The 14,861-nt window shown below is 31.2% G+C and overlaps 1 long non-coding RNA gene across 2 annotated transcripts; it reads right to left on the reverse strand.

The window, feature by feature from the left end:
• Positions 1–12,631: 12,631 nt before the first annotated feature.
• On the reverse strand, positions 12,632–14,614 carry LOC149923366 (uncharacterized). Of its 2 annotated transcripts, none has more exons than XR_016476886.1 (3): positions 13,981–14,614; positions 13,845–13,923; positions 12,632–13,775 (listed from the first exon to the last, which is right to left on the reverse strand). It is a non-coding gene; the product is annotated as an uncharacterized LOC149923366 (long non-coding RNA). The 2 variants fall into 2 exon arrangements; XR_016476887.1 differs by having other exon boundaries at positions 12,632–12,785; positions 12,846–13,923.
• Positions 14,615–14,861: the final 247 nt, after the last annotated feature.

Consider the following 14,861-nt stretch of genomic DNA (forward strand, 5'->3'; position numbering starts at 1 on the left):
GAAAGTTAAGGAAGGTTCGCTGTTTTTAAAGTTCATTTTGAACCTGTACTTGTTTCAATTTAACTTTTTAAGTTTATTTTTCATTACTATCACTGATTTGGTTCGCTTTAAGCTTTATTTCATTTTGTTATATTTTGTATATTGAATTTGGAATTCTAAAAGTAAGATTTGCATTGAATTCTCCTAATGTTAGGGAAGGTTCGCTGTTTTTAAAATTCATTTTGGACCTGTACATGTTTCAATTTAACTTTTTAAGTTTATTATTCATTACTCTCACTGAACGGTTCGCCTAAAGCTTTATTTAATTTTGTTATATTTTGTATATTGAATTTGGAATTCCAAAAGTAAGATTTGCGTTGAATTCACCGAATGTTAGGGAAGGTTCGCTGTTTTTAAAGTTCATTTTGGACCTGTACATGTTTCAATTTACCTTTTTAAGTTTATTATTTTTAATTTTCAGTGAACGGTTCGCCTAAAGCTTTATTTCATACTGTTATATTTTATATATTGAATTTGGAATTCCAAAAGTAAGATTTGCCCTGTATTCTCCGAAAGTTAAGGAAGGTTCGCTGTTTTTAAAGTTCATTTTGGACCTGTACATGTTTCAATTTAACTTTTTAAGTTTATTTTTCATTACTATCACTGAAAGGTTCGCCTAAAGCTTTATTTCATACTGTTATCTTTTATATATTGAATTTGAAATTCCAAAAGTAAGATTTGCGATGAATTCTCCGATTGTTAGGGAAGGTTCGCTGTTTTCAAAGTTCATTTTGGACCTCTACATGTTTCAATTTACCTTTTTAAGTTTATTATTCATTACTCTCACTGAACGGTTCGCCTAAAGCTTTATTTCACACTGTTATATTTTATATTTTGAATTTGGAATTCCAAAAGTAAGATTTGCGTTGAATTCTCCGAATGTTAGGGAAGGTTCGCTGTTTTTAAAGTTCATTTTGGACCTGTACATGTTTCAATTTACCTTTTTAAGTTTATTATTCATTACTCTCACTGAACGGTTCGCCTAAAGCTTTATTTCATACTGTTATCTTTTATATATTGAATTTGTATTTCCAAAAGTAAGATTTGCAGTGTATTCACCGAAAGTTAAGGAAGGTTCGCTGTTTTTAAAGTTCATTTTGAACCTGTACTTGTTTCAATTTAACTTTTTAAGTTTATTTTTCTTTACTATCACTGAACGGTTCGCCTAAAGCTTTATTTCATTTTGTTATATTTTGTATATTGAATTTGGAATTCCAAAAGTAAGATTTGCGTTGAATTCTCCGAATGTTAGGGAAGGTTCGCTGTTTTTAAAGTTCATTTTGGACCTGTACATGTTTCAATTTACCTTTTTAAGTTTATTATTCAATACTTTCAGTGAACGGTTCGCCTAAAGCTTTATTTCATACTGTTATATTTTATATATTGAATTTGGAATTCCAAAAGTAAGATTTGCCCTGTATTCTCCGAAAGTTAAGGAAGGTTCGCTGTTTTTAAAGTTCATTTGGGACCTGTACATGTTTCAATTTAACTTTTTAAGTTTATTTTTCATTACTATCACTGAAAGGTTCGCCTAAAGCTTTATTTCATACTGTTATCTTTTATATATTGAATTTGAAATTCCAAAAGTAAGATTTGCGATGAATTCTCCGATTGTTAGGGAAGGTTCGCTGTTTTCAAAGTTCATTTTGGACCTCTACATGTTTCAATTTACCTTTTTAAGTTTATTATTCATTACTCTCACTGAACGGTTCGCCTAAAGCTTTATTTCATACTGTTATATTTTATATTTTGAATTTGGAATTCCAAAAGTAAGATTTGCGTTGAATTCTCCGAATGTTAGGGAAGGTTCGCTGTTTTTAAAGTTCATTTTGGACCTGTACATGTTTCAATTTACCTTTTTAAGTTTATTTTTCATTACTATCACTGAAAGGTTCGCCTAAAGCTTTATTTCATACTGTTATCTTTTATATATTGAATTTGAAATTCCAAAAGTAAGATTTGCGATGAATTCTCCGATTGTTAGGGAAGGTTCGCTGTTTTCAAAGTTCATTTTGGACCTCTACATGTTTCAATTTACCTTTTTAAGTTTATTATTCATTACTCTCACTGAACGGTTCGCCTAAAGCTTTATTTCATACTGTTATATTTTATATTTTGAATTTGGAATTCCAAAAGTAAGATTTGCGTTGAATTCTCCGAATGTTAGGGAAGGTTCGCTGTTTTTAAAGTTCATTTTGGACCTGTACATGTTTCAATTTACCTTTTTAAGTTTATTATTCATTACTCTCACTGAACGGTTCGCCTAAAGCTTTATTTCATACTGTTATCTTTTATATATTGAATTTGTATTTCCAAAAGTAAGATTTGCAGTGTATTCACCGAAAGTTAAGGAAGGTTCGCTGTTTTTAAAGTTCATTTTGAACCTGTACTTGTTTCAATTTAACTTTTTAAGTTTATTTTTCTTTACTATCACTGAACGGTTCGCCTTAAGCTTTATTTCATTTTGTTATATTTTGTATATTGAATTTGGAATTCCAAAAGTAAGATTTGCGTTGAATTCTCCGAATGTTAGGGAAGGTTCGCTGTTTTTAAAGTTCATTTTGGACCTGTACATGTTTCAATTTACCTTTTTAAGTTTATTATTCATTACTCTCACTGAACGGTTCGCCTAAAGCTTTATTTCATACTGTTATCTTTTATATATTGAATTTGTATTTCCAAAAGTAAGATTTGCAGTGTATTCACCGAAAGTTAAGGAAGGTTCGCTGTTTTTAAAGTTCATTTTGAACCTGTACTTGTTTCAATTTAACTTTTTAAGTTTATTTTTCTTTACTATCACTGAACGGTTCGCCTAAAGCTTTATTTCATTTTGTTATATTTTGTATATTGATTTTGGAATTCCAAAAGTAAGATTTGCGTTGAATTCTCCAAATGTTAGGGAAGGTTCGCTGTTTTTAAAATTCATTTTGGACCTGTACATGTTTCAATTTAACTTTTTAAGTTTATTATTCATTACTCTCACTGAACGGTTCGCCTAAAGCTTTATTTAATTTTGTTATATTTTGTATATTGAATTTGGAATTCCAAAAGTAAGATTTGCGTTGAATTCACCGAATGTTAGGGAAGGTTCGCTGTTTTTAAAGTTCATTTTGGACCTGTACATGTTTCAATTTACCTTTTTAAGTTTATTATTTTTAACTTTCAGTGAACGGTTCGCCTAAAGCTTTATTTCATACTGTTATATTTTATATATTGAATTTGGAATTCCAAAAGTAAGATTTGCTTGTATTCTCCGAAAGTTAAGGAAGGTTCGCTGTTTTTAAAGTTCATTTTGGACCTGTACATGTTTCAATTTAACTTTTTAAGTTTATTTTTCATTACTATCACTGAACGGTTCGCCTTAAGCTTTATTTCATTTTGTTATATTTTGTATATTGAATTTGGAATTCCAAAAGTAAGATTTACATTGAATTCTCCAAATGTTAAGGAAGGTTCGCTGTTTTTAAAGTTTATTTTGGACCTGTACATGTTTCAATTTAACTTTTTAAGTTTATTATTCATTACTCTCACTGAACGGTTCGCCTAAGTCTTTATTTTATACTGTCATATTTTATATATTCAATTTGGAATTCCAAAATTAAGATTTACATTGAATTCTCCGAATGTTAAGGAAGGTTTGCTGTTTTTAAAGTTCATTTTGGACCTGTACATGTTTCAATTTAACTTTTTAAGTTTATTATTCATTACTCTCACTGAATGGTTCGCCTAAAGCTTTATTTCATACTGTTATATTTTATATATTGAATTTGGAATTCCCAAAGTAAGATTTGCGTGGAATTCTCCAAATGTTAAGGAAGGTTCGCTGTTTTTAAAGTTTATTTTGGACCTGTACATGTTTCAATTTAACTTTTTAAGTTTATTATTCATTACTCTCACTGAACGGTTCGCCTTAAGCTTTATTTTATACTGTCATATTTTATATATTCAATTTGGTATTCCAAAAGTAAGATTTGCAGTGTATTCTCCGAATGTTAAGGAAGGTTCGCTGGTTTAAAGTTCATTTAGGACCTGTACATGTTTCAATTTAACTTTTAAATTTTATCATTCATTACTCTCACTGCGTGGTTCGCCTAAAGCTTTATTTCATTTTGTTATATTTTGTATATTGAATTTGGAATTCCAAAAGTAAGATTTACATTGAATTCTCCGAATGTTAAGGAAGGTTTGCTGTTTTTAAAGTTCATTTTGGACCTGTACATGTTTCAATTTAACTTTTTAAGTTTATTATCCATAACTCTCATGGAACGGTTCGCCTAAAGCTTTATTTCATACTGTTATATTTTATTCATTGAATTTGGAATTCCAAAAGTAAGATTTACATTGAATTCTCCGAATGTTAAGGAAGGTTCGCTGTTTTAAAGTTCATTTTGGACCTGTACATGTTTCAATTTAACTTTTTAAGTTTATTATTCATTACTCTCACTGAACGGTTCGCCTAAAGCTTTATTTCATTTTGTTATATTTTGTATATTGAATTTGGAATTCTAAAATTAAGATTTGCGTGGAATTCTCCAAATGTTAAGGAAGGTTCGCTGTTTTTAAAGTTTATTTTGGACCTGTACATGTTTCAATTTAACTTTTTAAGTTTATTATTCATTACTCTCACTGAACGGTTCGCCTTAAGCTTTATTTTATACTGTCATATTTTATATATTCAATTTGGAATTCCAAAAGTAAGATTTGCAGTGTATTCTCCGAATGTTAAGGAAGGTTCGCTGGTTTTAAAGTTCATTTAGGACCTGTACATGTTTCAATTTAACTTTTAAAGTTTATCATTCATTACTCTCACTGCGTGGTTCGCCTAAAGCTTTATTTTATACTGTCATATTTTATATATTCAATTTGGAATTCCAAAAGTAAGATTTGCAGTGTATTCTCCGAATGTTAAGGAAGGTTCGCTGGTTTAAAAGTTCATTTTGGACCTGTACATGTTTCAATTTAACTTTTTAAGTTTATTAATCATTACTCTCACTGAACGGTTCGCCTAAAGCTTTATTTCATACTGTTATCTTTTATATATTGAATTTGTATTTCCAAAAGTAAGATTTGCCGTGTATTCTCCGAAAGTTAAGGAAGGTTCGCTGTTTTTAAAGTTCATTTTGAACCTGTACTTGTTTCAATTTAACTTTTTAAGTTTATTTTTCATTACTATCACTGATTTGGTTCGCTTTAAGCTTTATTTCATTTTGTTATATTTTGTATATTGAATTTGGAATTCTAAAAGTAAGATTTGCATTGAATTCTCCTAATGTTAGGGAAGGTTCGCTGTTTTTAAAATTCATTTTGGACCTGTACATGTTTCAATTTAACTTTTTAAGTTTATTATTCATTACTCTCACTGAACGGTTCGCCTAAAGCTTTATTTAATTTTGTTATATTTTGTATATTGAATTTGGAATTCCAAAAGTAAGATTTGCGTTGAATTCACCGAATGTTAGGGAAGGTTCGCTGTTTTTAAAGTTCATTTTGGACCTGTACATGTTTCAATTTACCTTTTTAAGTTTATTATTTTTAATTTTCAGTGAACGGTTCGCCTAAAGCTTTATTTCATACTGTTATATTTTATATATTGAATTTGGAATTCCAAAAGTAAGATTTGCCCTGTATTCTCCGAAAGTTAAGGAAGGTTCGCTGTTTTTAAAGTTCATTTTGGACCTGTACATGTTTCAATTTAACTTTTTAAGTTTATTTTTCATTACTATCACTGAAAGGTTCGCCTAAAGCTTTATTTCATACTGTTATCTTTTATATATTGAATTTGAAATTCCAAAAGTAAGATTTGCGATGAATTCTCCGATTGTTAGGGAAGGTTCGCTGTTTTCAAAGTTCATTTTGGACCTCTACATGTTTCAATTTACCTTTTTAAGTTTATTATTCATTACTCTCACTGAACGGTTCGCCTAAAGCTTTATTTCACACTGTTATATTTTATATTTTGAATTTGGAATTCCAAAAGTAAGATTTGCGTTGAATTCTCCGAATGTTAGGGAAGGTTCGCTGTTTTTAAAGTTCATTTTGGACCTGTACATGTTTCAATTTACCTTTTTAAGTTTATTATTCATTACTCTCACTGAACGGTTCGCCTAAAGCTTTATTTCATACTGTTATCTTTTATATATTGAATTTGTATTTCCAAAAGTAAGATTTGCAGTGTATTCACCGAAAGTTAAGGAAGGTTCGCTGTTTTTAAAGTTCATTTTGAACCTGTACTTGTTTCAATTTAACTTTTTAAGTTTATTTTTCTTTACTATCACTGAACGGTTCGCCTAAAGCTTTATTTCATTTTGTTATATTTTGTATATTGAATTTGGAATTCCAAAAGTAAGATTTGCGTTGAATTCTCCGAATGTTAGGGAAGGTTCGCTGTTTTTAAAGTTCATTTTGGACCTGTACATGTTTCAATTTACCTTTTTAAGTTTATTATTCAATACTTTCAGTGAACGGTTCGCCTAAAGCTTTATTTCATACTGTTATATTTTATATATTGAATTTGGAATTCCAAAAGTAAGATTTGCCCTGTATTCTCCGAAAGTTAAGGAAGGTTCGCTGTTTTTAAAGTTCATTTGGGACCTGTACATGTTTCAATTTAACTTTTTAAGTTTATTTTTCATTACTATCACTGAAAGGTTCGCCTAAAGCTTTATTTCATACTGTTATCTTTTATATATTGAATTTGAAATTCCAAAAGTAAGATTTGCGATGAATTCTCCGATTGTTAGGGAAGGTTCGCTGTTTTCAAAGTTCATTTTGGACCTCTACATGTTTCAATTTACCTTTTTAAGTTTATTATTCATTACTCTCACTGAACGGTTCGCCTAAAGCTTTATTTCATACTGTTATATTTTATATTTTGAATTTGGAATTCCAAAAGTAAGATTTGCGTTGAATTCTCCGAATGTTAGGGAAGGTTCGCTGTTTTTAAAGTTCATTTTGGACCTGTACATGTTTCAATTTACCTTTTTAAGTTTATTTTTCATTACTATCACTGAAAGGTTCGCCTAAAGCTTTATTTCATACTGTTATCTTTTATATATTGAATTTGAAATTCCAAAAGTAAGATTTGCGATGAATTCTCCGATTGTTAGGGAAGGTTCGCTGTTTTCAAAGTTCATTTTGGACCTCTACATGTTTCAATTTACCTTTTTAAGTTTATTATTCATTACTCTCACTGAACGGTTCGCCTAAAGCTTTATTTCATACTGTTATATTTTATATTTTGAATTTGGAATTCCAAAAGTAAGATTTGCGTTGAATTCTCCGAATGTTAGGGAAGGTTCGCTGTTTTTAAAGTTCATTTTGGACCTGTACATGTTTCAATTTACCTTTTTAAGTTTATTATTCATTACTCTCACTGAACGGTTCGCCTAAAGCTTTATTTCATACTGTTATCTTTTATATATTGAATTTGTATTTCCAAAAGTAAGATTTGCAGTGTATTCACCGAAAGTTAAGGAAGGTTCGCTGTTTTTAAAGTTCATTTTGAACCTGTACTTGTTTCAATTTAACTTTTTAAGTTTATTTTTCTTTACTATCACTGAACGGTTCGCCTTAAGCTTTATTTCATTTTGTTATATTTTGTATATTGAATTTGGAATTCCAAAAGTAAGATTTGCGTTGAATTCTCCGAATGTTAGGGAAGGTTCGCTGTTTTTAAAGTTCATTTTGGACCTGTACATGTTTCAATTTACCTTTTTAAGTTTATTATTCATTACTCTCACTGAACGGTTCGCCTAAAGCTTTATTTCATACTGTTATCTTTTATATATTGAATTTGTATTTCCAAAAGTAAGATTTGCAGTGTATTCACCGAAAGTTAAGGAAGGTTCGCTGTTTTTAAAGTTCATTTTGAACCTGTACTTGTTTCAATTTAACTTTTTAAGTTTATTTTTCTTTACTATCACTGAACGGTTCGCCTAAAGCTTTATTTCATTTTGTTATATTTTGTATATTGATTTTGGAATTCCAAAAGTAAGATTTGCGTTGAATTCTCCAAATGTTAGGGAAGGTTCGCTGTTTTTAAAATTCATTTTGGACCTGTACATGTTTCAATTTAACTTTTTAAGTTTATTATTCATTACTCTCACTGAACGGTTCGCCTAAAGCTTTATTTAATTTTGTTATATTTTGTATATTGAATTTGGAATTCCAAAAGTAAGATTTGCGTTGAATTCACCGAATGTTAGGGAAGGTTCGCTGTTTTTAAAGTTCATTTTGGACCTGTACATGTTTCAATTTACCTTTTTAAGTTTATTATTTTTAACTTTCAGTGAACGGTTCGCCTAAAGCTTTATTTCATACTGTTATATTTTATATATTGAATTTGGAATTCCAAAAGTAAGATTTGCTTGTATTCTCCGAAAGTTAAGGAAGGTTCGCTGTTTTTAAAGTTCATTTTGGACCTGTACATGTTTCAATTTAACTTTTTAAGTTTATTTTTCATTACTATCACTGAAAGGTTCGCCTAAAGCTTTATTTCATACTGTTATCTTTTATATATTGAATTTGAAATTCCAAAAGTAAGATTTGCGATGAATTCTCCGATTGTTAGGGAAGGTTCGCTGTTTTCAAAGTTCATTTTGGACTTCTACATGTTTCAATTTACCTTTTTAAGTTTATTATTCATTACTCTCACTGAACGGTTCGCCTAAAGCTTTATTTCATACTGTTATATTTTATATTTTGAATTTGGAATTCCAAAAGTAAGATTTGCGTTAAATTCTCCGAATGTTAGGGAAGGTTCGCTGTTTTTAAAGTTCATTTTGGACCTGTACATGTTTCAATTTACCTTTTTAAGTTTATTATTCATTACTCTCACTGAACGGTTCGCCTAAAGCTTTATTTCATACTGTTATCTTTTATATATTGAATTTGTATTTCCAAAAGTAAGATTTGCAGTGTATTCACCGAAAGTTAAGGAAGGTTCGCTGTTTTTAAAGTTCATTTTGAACCTGTACTTGTTTCAATTTATCTTTTTAAGTTTATTTTTCTTTACTATCACTGAACGGTTCGCCTAAAGCTTTATTTCATTTTGTTATATTTTGTATATTGAATTTGGAATTCCAAAAGTAAGATTTGCGTTGAATTCTCCGAATGTTAGGGAAGGTTCGCTGTTTTTAAAGTTCATTTTGGACCTGTACATGTTTCAATTTACCTTTTTAAGTTTATTATTCAATACTTTCAGTGAACGGTTCGCCTAAAGCTTTATTTCATACTGTTATATTTTATATATTGAATTTGGAATTCCAAAAGTAAGATTTGCCCTGTATTCTCCGAAAGTTAAGGAAGGTTCGCTGTTTTTAAAGTTCATTTGGGACCTGTACATGTTTCAATTTAACTTTTTAAGTTTATTTTTCATTACTATCACTGAAAGGTTCGCCTAAAGCTTTATTTCATACTGTTATCTTTTATATATTGAATTTGAAATTCCAAAAGTAAGATTTGCGATGAATTCTCCGATTGTTAGGGAAGGTTCGCTGTTTTCAAAGTTCATTTTGGACCTCTACATGTTTCAATTTACCTTTTTAAGTTTATTATTCATTACTCTCACTGAACGGTTCGCCTAAAGCTTTATTTCATACTGTTATATTTTATATTTTGAATTTGGAATTCCAAAAGTAAGATTTGCGTTGAATTCTCCGAATGTTAGGGAAGGTTCGCTGTTTTTAAAGTTCATTTTGGACCTGTACATGTTTCAATTTACCTTTTTAAGTTTATTATTCATTACTCTCACTGAACGGTTCGCCTAAAGCTTTATTTCATACTGTTATCTTTTATATATTGAATTTGTATTTCCAAAAGTAAGATTTGCAGTGTATTCACCGAAAGTTAAGGAAGGTTCGCTGTTTTTAAAGTTCATTTTGAACCTGTACTTGTTTCAATTTAACTTTTTAAGTTTATTTTTCTTTACTATCACTGAACGGTTCGCCTTAAGCTTTATTTCATTTTGTTATATTTTGTATATTGAATTTGGAATTCCAAAAGTAAGATTTGCGTTGAATTCTCCGAATGTTAGGGAAGGTTCGCTGTTTTTAAAGTTCATTTTGGACCTGTACATGTTTCAATTTACCTTTTTAAGTTTATTATTCATTACTCTCACTGAACGGTTCGCCTAAAGCTTTATTTCATACTGTTATATTTTATATTTTGAATTTGGAATTCCAAAAGTAAGATTTGCGTTGAATTCTCCGAATGTTAGGGAAGGTTCTTTGTTTTTAAAGTTCATTTTGGACCTGTACATGTTTCAATTTACCTTTTTAAGTTTATAATTCATTACTCTCACTGAACGGTTCGCCTAAAGCTTTATTTCATACTGTTATCTTTTATATATTGAATTTGTATTTCCAAACTGTGACACTGGCAGAGCCGCTAGGCAACGCAGAATTTTTTCGTCTCTAATACTATCTATCTTTAATAGATCTCCCGTGTTTATGTTCGTCCGCCAATCTCAGCGCGGGATTGCCGTAAAGGAAGCCGTACTGCGTCAAGTGGACACTGTGTTTTTCTTAAAGCGCAAGATAAAGGAAAAGAAAAAAGAAAGACGCTGAAGGGAAAAATAGATAAAAAATATCTGGAAAATTCGTGCGATAAGAACTCAATAATCAAGACTTTGTCTATGCGCCGCCCCGGATCCAAAGTCTATCTGCCAGAATCCCTGGCGAACCAAAATTTTAATCTCACAACTGTGACACTGGCAGAGCCGCTAGGCAACGCAGAATTTTTTCGTCTCTAATACTATCTATCTTTAATAGGTGGGTCCAATTTTTTTTTTTTTTTTTTTTGTTTTTTTTGTTGTTTTTTCTTTGTTTTTTTTAATATATATAGCGGCTCTGCCACTGATTAAGTGATTATATGTATGGGGAAAAATACAAGAGCTAACTCGAAATCCAATGAGGATAACGTAACAGAGGTAAACCAAATGGCTAACTCTGAACTACTTAAAGAACTTAAATCGATTAATAGTAAATTAGACGATCTAACAACTAGTGTAAACGATACGAAAAAATCTATAGCGGCAATTGAGAATAGACAATGCACTATGGAAACTAGTTTACATAACCTAGAACAAGTTGTAACCCAAATCGGAGATATTAATGATAGAGTTGATAACCTTCAAGATGACCTTAAAGTCGTTGATACCCAGGCTAAGACGCGTTCGGAAGCTAACAGAATGCGTATAGAAAACCTTGAGGTTACTCTAAAACGAAACAATTTGGTGATTAGGGGGCTAGCTGACAAAGAAACCGAAGAAAGAAATGTTCTTGTTAAGACAGTTACAGAATTACTCACCCAAAATTTAAAATTAGAAATCCTTATTTCGCCAAATCAAGTATACCGCATGGGCCCCTTTAAGCCCAATAGATGTAGAAATGTAATTTATAAGGCCGACTCTTATGACGCAAAGATGTCAATATTATCTAAAAATATAATGCTGAAGGGAACCTCTGTTTTCATCGATCACGATTATACAGTGAATCAACAACTAGCCCGTTTTAATCTTAGGAAATTTGCCAAATCTAAGTTACCATTAAAACCCAAATGGATTTCTACCAATTCGTTTATGATTGATCAAGAAACTTATAAATACGATTACGCCACAGAAACAATCATTAAAAAAACCTAAGTCAATGAAAAAAAGATAAGCAAAGAGAAAAGGAAAAAGAAAAAAAAAATCCTGTATTTCATGTTCAATTATTTAGTTAAATGTTAAATTTAATTTATTGTAATGTTTGTAGTGTGAGGGCTAACTTCGGTAATTTATTATGCTCCTGTAACGCCTCATTCCCTGAGGAAATCCCAATTTACGCATTAACTGAAACCTGGTTCAAAAAGAACTATGGCGATATCTACCCCAATTTTAACTTTGTCGGAAGTGGTCGGACCGATAAAGACGGTGGCGGTGTGGGCTTTTACTTAAAAAACGATATACCGTTTGAAGTGGTTACTGATGCTTGTATGATGGAGAAGTTCGGTGAAATATTTACAATAAAACTTGAAGATGTGTATTTAGCCGTAATCTACAGAACTGGTGTAATAAGAGACGATTTTTTTACTATCCTGGAAAAAGCAATCCTTAAAATGGGCACCCGACAGAGTAAAAAAATTCTAGTTGGCGACTTCAACATAAATCTGTTAGAAAGCTCACATAATAGTAAACGTTTGCTTGATCTCACGTTAAGTTATGGTTTACGACAATTAGTAACCCAGGCAACGAGACAAACCACCCTCATAGACCACTGTTTTTCCAACTGCGCTACGACCGCTACAATATTGCAAGACATAAAACCAGCTGATCATAGCGCGATCCATGTTAAATATAAGAATGAAGTCAACCTTAAACCCAAGATCCGTATAAGGAATTTTTCTAATTATAATATAAATCAATTTATAGGGGCTTTAAACAATGAAAAATGGTCCAATATGTTTAATAAGACAGATATAAATATGGCCTTTCTCGAGTTTCACAGTATCTTTGCTAATCTATATGAAAAACACTTCCCTTATTATGAGGTATTAAAAAGTAAATCGCATAACTGGATAACTCCAGACATTAAGCATATGATAAAACAGCGAAATAAACTTAGAGGTATCTCACGCAGGAACCCCACAGAGACTAATGTAAAGAATTATAAACTGACCCGTAATCGGTGCAACAATCTTATTCGAAACGCCAGGGTGAATTATTACAAATTACTTTTAGCCAACAGTAAACTCAACCCAAAAAAATCCTGGAAAATAATAAATGATCTACTAAACAGGAAAACAAACAAAAATAACCCCCCAACTACCTTAAGTGCGGAGACGTTCAACGATTTTTTCAACCTGACCTTGGATAACCCTTTGAATATCGCCGCCACAGAGAATTTGAACACCGTGGATCAGTCGCTTAATTCAATGGTCCTACTTGAAATAGACAACATTGAACTCTTACAAATAATACTTAGTCTAGACAATGACTCCGCTCCGGGCTGGGATGGCATCGCGGCGAAGATAGTAAAGTCTACCGCCCCACAATTACTAAAACCTCTACTTTTTTTGATTAATTTATCGTTCAACACAGGCACCTACCCAGATCTTCTAAAACAGGGTATTATTATTCCTATTTATAAAGCCTCTGATAAGAATGACCCGAGCAATTACAGACCAATAACTCTTCTCAGTATCTTTGCGAAAATATTCGACAAATGTTTTTACTCGCGCCTTTTAAACTTCTCAAACAAATTCAAATTAATTTCTAAGCACCAGTTTGGCTTTACTGAAAACTCGAATGTCGAATTAGCACAAATAAAAGTATATAAAGAAATAATCGACCACCTGGAAAATAGTAATTACGTCATCGGAGTGTTTCTGGACCTAAGAAAGGCCTTCGACACCGTTAATCACGAGAGACTTTTGGCTAAGTTGTATATTAAGGGAGTGAGGGGGCCTACCTATGAGTGGGTAAAATCATACATTTCAAATCGTGTCAGCCAAACCAAAGTTAATAATGACCTATCTACCAGGAGAATTATTACCCAAGGCGTTCCCCAGGGCTCTATCCTGTCCCCGCTGCTTTTTAATATCTTCATAAACGATATAACAGCCCTGAATATTTCAAACGCCCTCACGTTATACGCGGACGACACCCTTAACTTACTCGGAGGCCCGGACTTAGAAGAGTTAATTGACGAAACCAATGATAACCTCGACAAAATTGACCGCTGGCTACGAGACAATTTCTTAAAAATCAACAACAACAAAACAGTGTATATGATATTCTCGAATGTAAATAAAAATCGTAAACATACCAAAAAAATCACAATATCCAATACGCCATTAGAAGAGGTTACATCTTATAAGTATCTTGGACTTTGGTACGACCCTCATCTTAAATGGAGTGCACATATAAACATTATTTCGAAAAAAATTGCTTTTGCAATCTACCTTATAGGCCGTTGTCGCCATATCTTCGGGGTCAAAACTTCTAAACAACTTTATCATGCCTTCGTACATTCCCACCTTACCTTTTGTATTACTATTTGGGGTAATACATCGCTCCAAAACCTAAACCGCTTAGTGGTACTCCAGAAAAGAATTATTCGACTCATCGAAAATAAACCTCCACTATCCCACACCGCCCCGCTTTTCCGACAAAACAATATTTTAACTGTTTCAAAAAATTTTTCTTTTCAATGTTTAATCACTGTATATAAATGTATAAATAATTACATCTATAACCCATTCAACTATAGCCGGCTTTCCGTATATTTTACTAGAAAACTGTACATATTAGAAGTCCCTTTCGCACGCACTGAATTAAAATTAAAATCTATATTTTGTATCGGCCCAAAGTTAATGAATTTACTAAAGCTCCCTTCTACAATTAACCTATTTACTTTTAAAAAACTAGCAAAAGAACTTGTATTGGAGAACTAAGTTTATCTTTGTTCACCTTTTTTTTTTTTTTTATCTCTCTTTGTTTGTGTGTATTTCCGCCAAGCTGGCTAAAAGTCGTCTTCCGACTTGGCCTAACCAGTTAAGAATTTACTGTATCCAAAGGGTCTATAAATAAACAAATTATTATTATTATTATTATTATTATTAAAAGTAAGATTTGCAGTGTATTCACCGAAAGTTAAGGAAGGTTCGCTGTTTTTAAAGTTCATTTTGAACCTGTACTTGTTTCAATTTAACTTTTTAAGTTTATTATTTTTAACTTTCAGTGAACGGTTCGCCTAAAGCTTTATTTCATACTGTTATATTTTATATATTGAATTTGGAATTCCAAAAGTAAGATTTGCTTGTATTCTCCGAAAGTTAAGGAA

The sequence above is a fragment of the Leiobunum rupestre genome, chromosome 10 (genome assembly GCF_980474605.1).
Source record: "Leiobunum rupestre chromosome 10, qqLeiRupe1.1.hap1, whole genome shotgun sequence".
Classification (NCBI taxonomy): domain Eukaryota; kingdom Metazoa; phylum Arthropoda; class Arachnida; order Opiliones; family Sclerosomatidae; genus Leiobunum; species Leiobunum rupestre.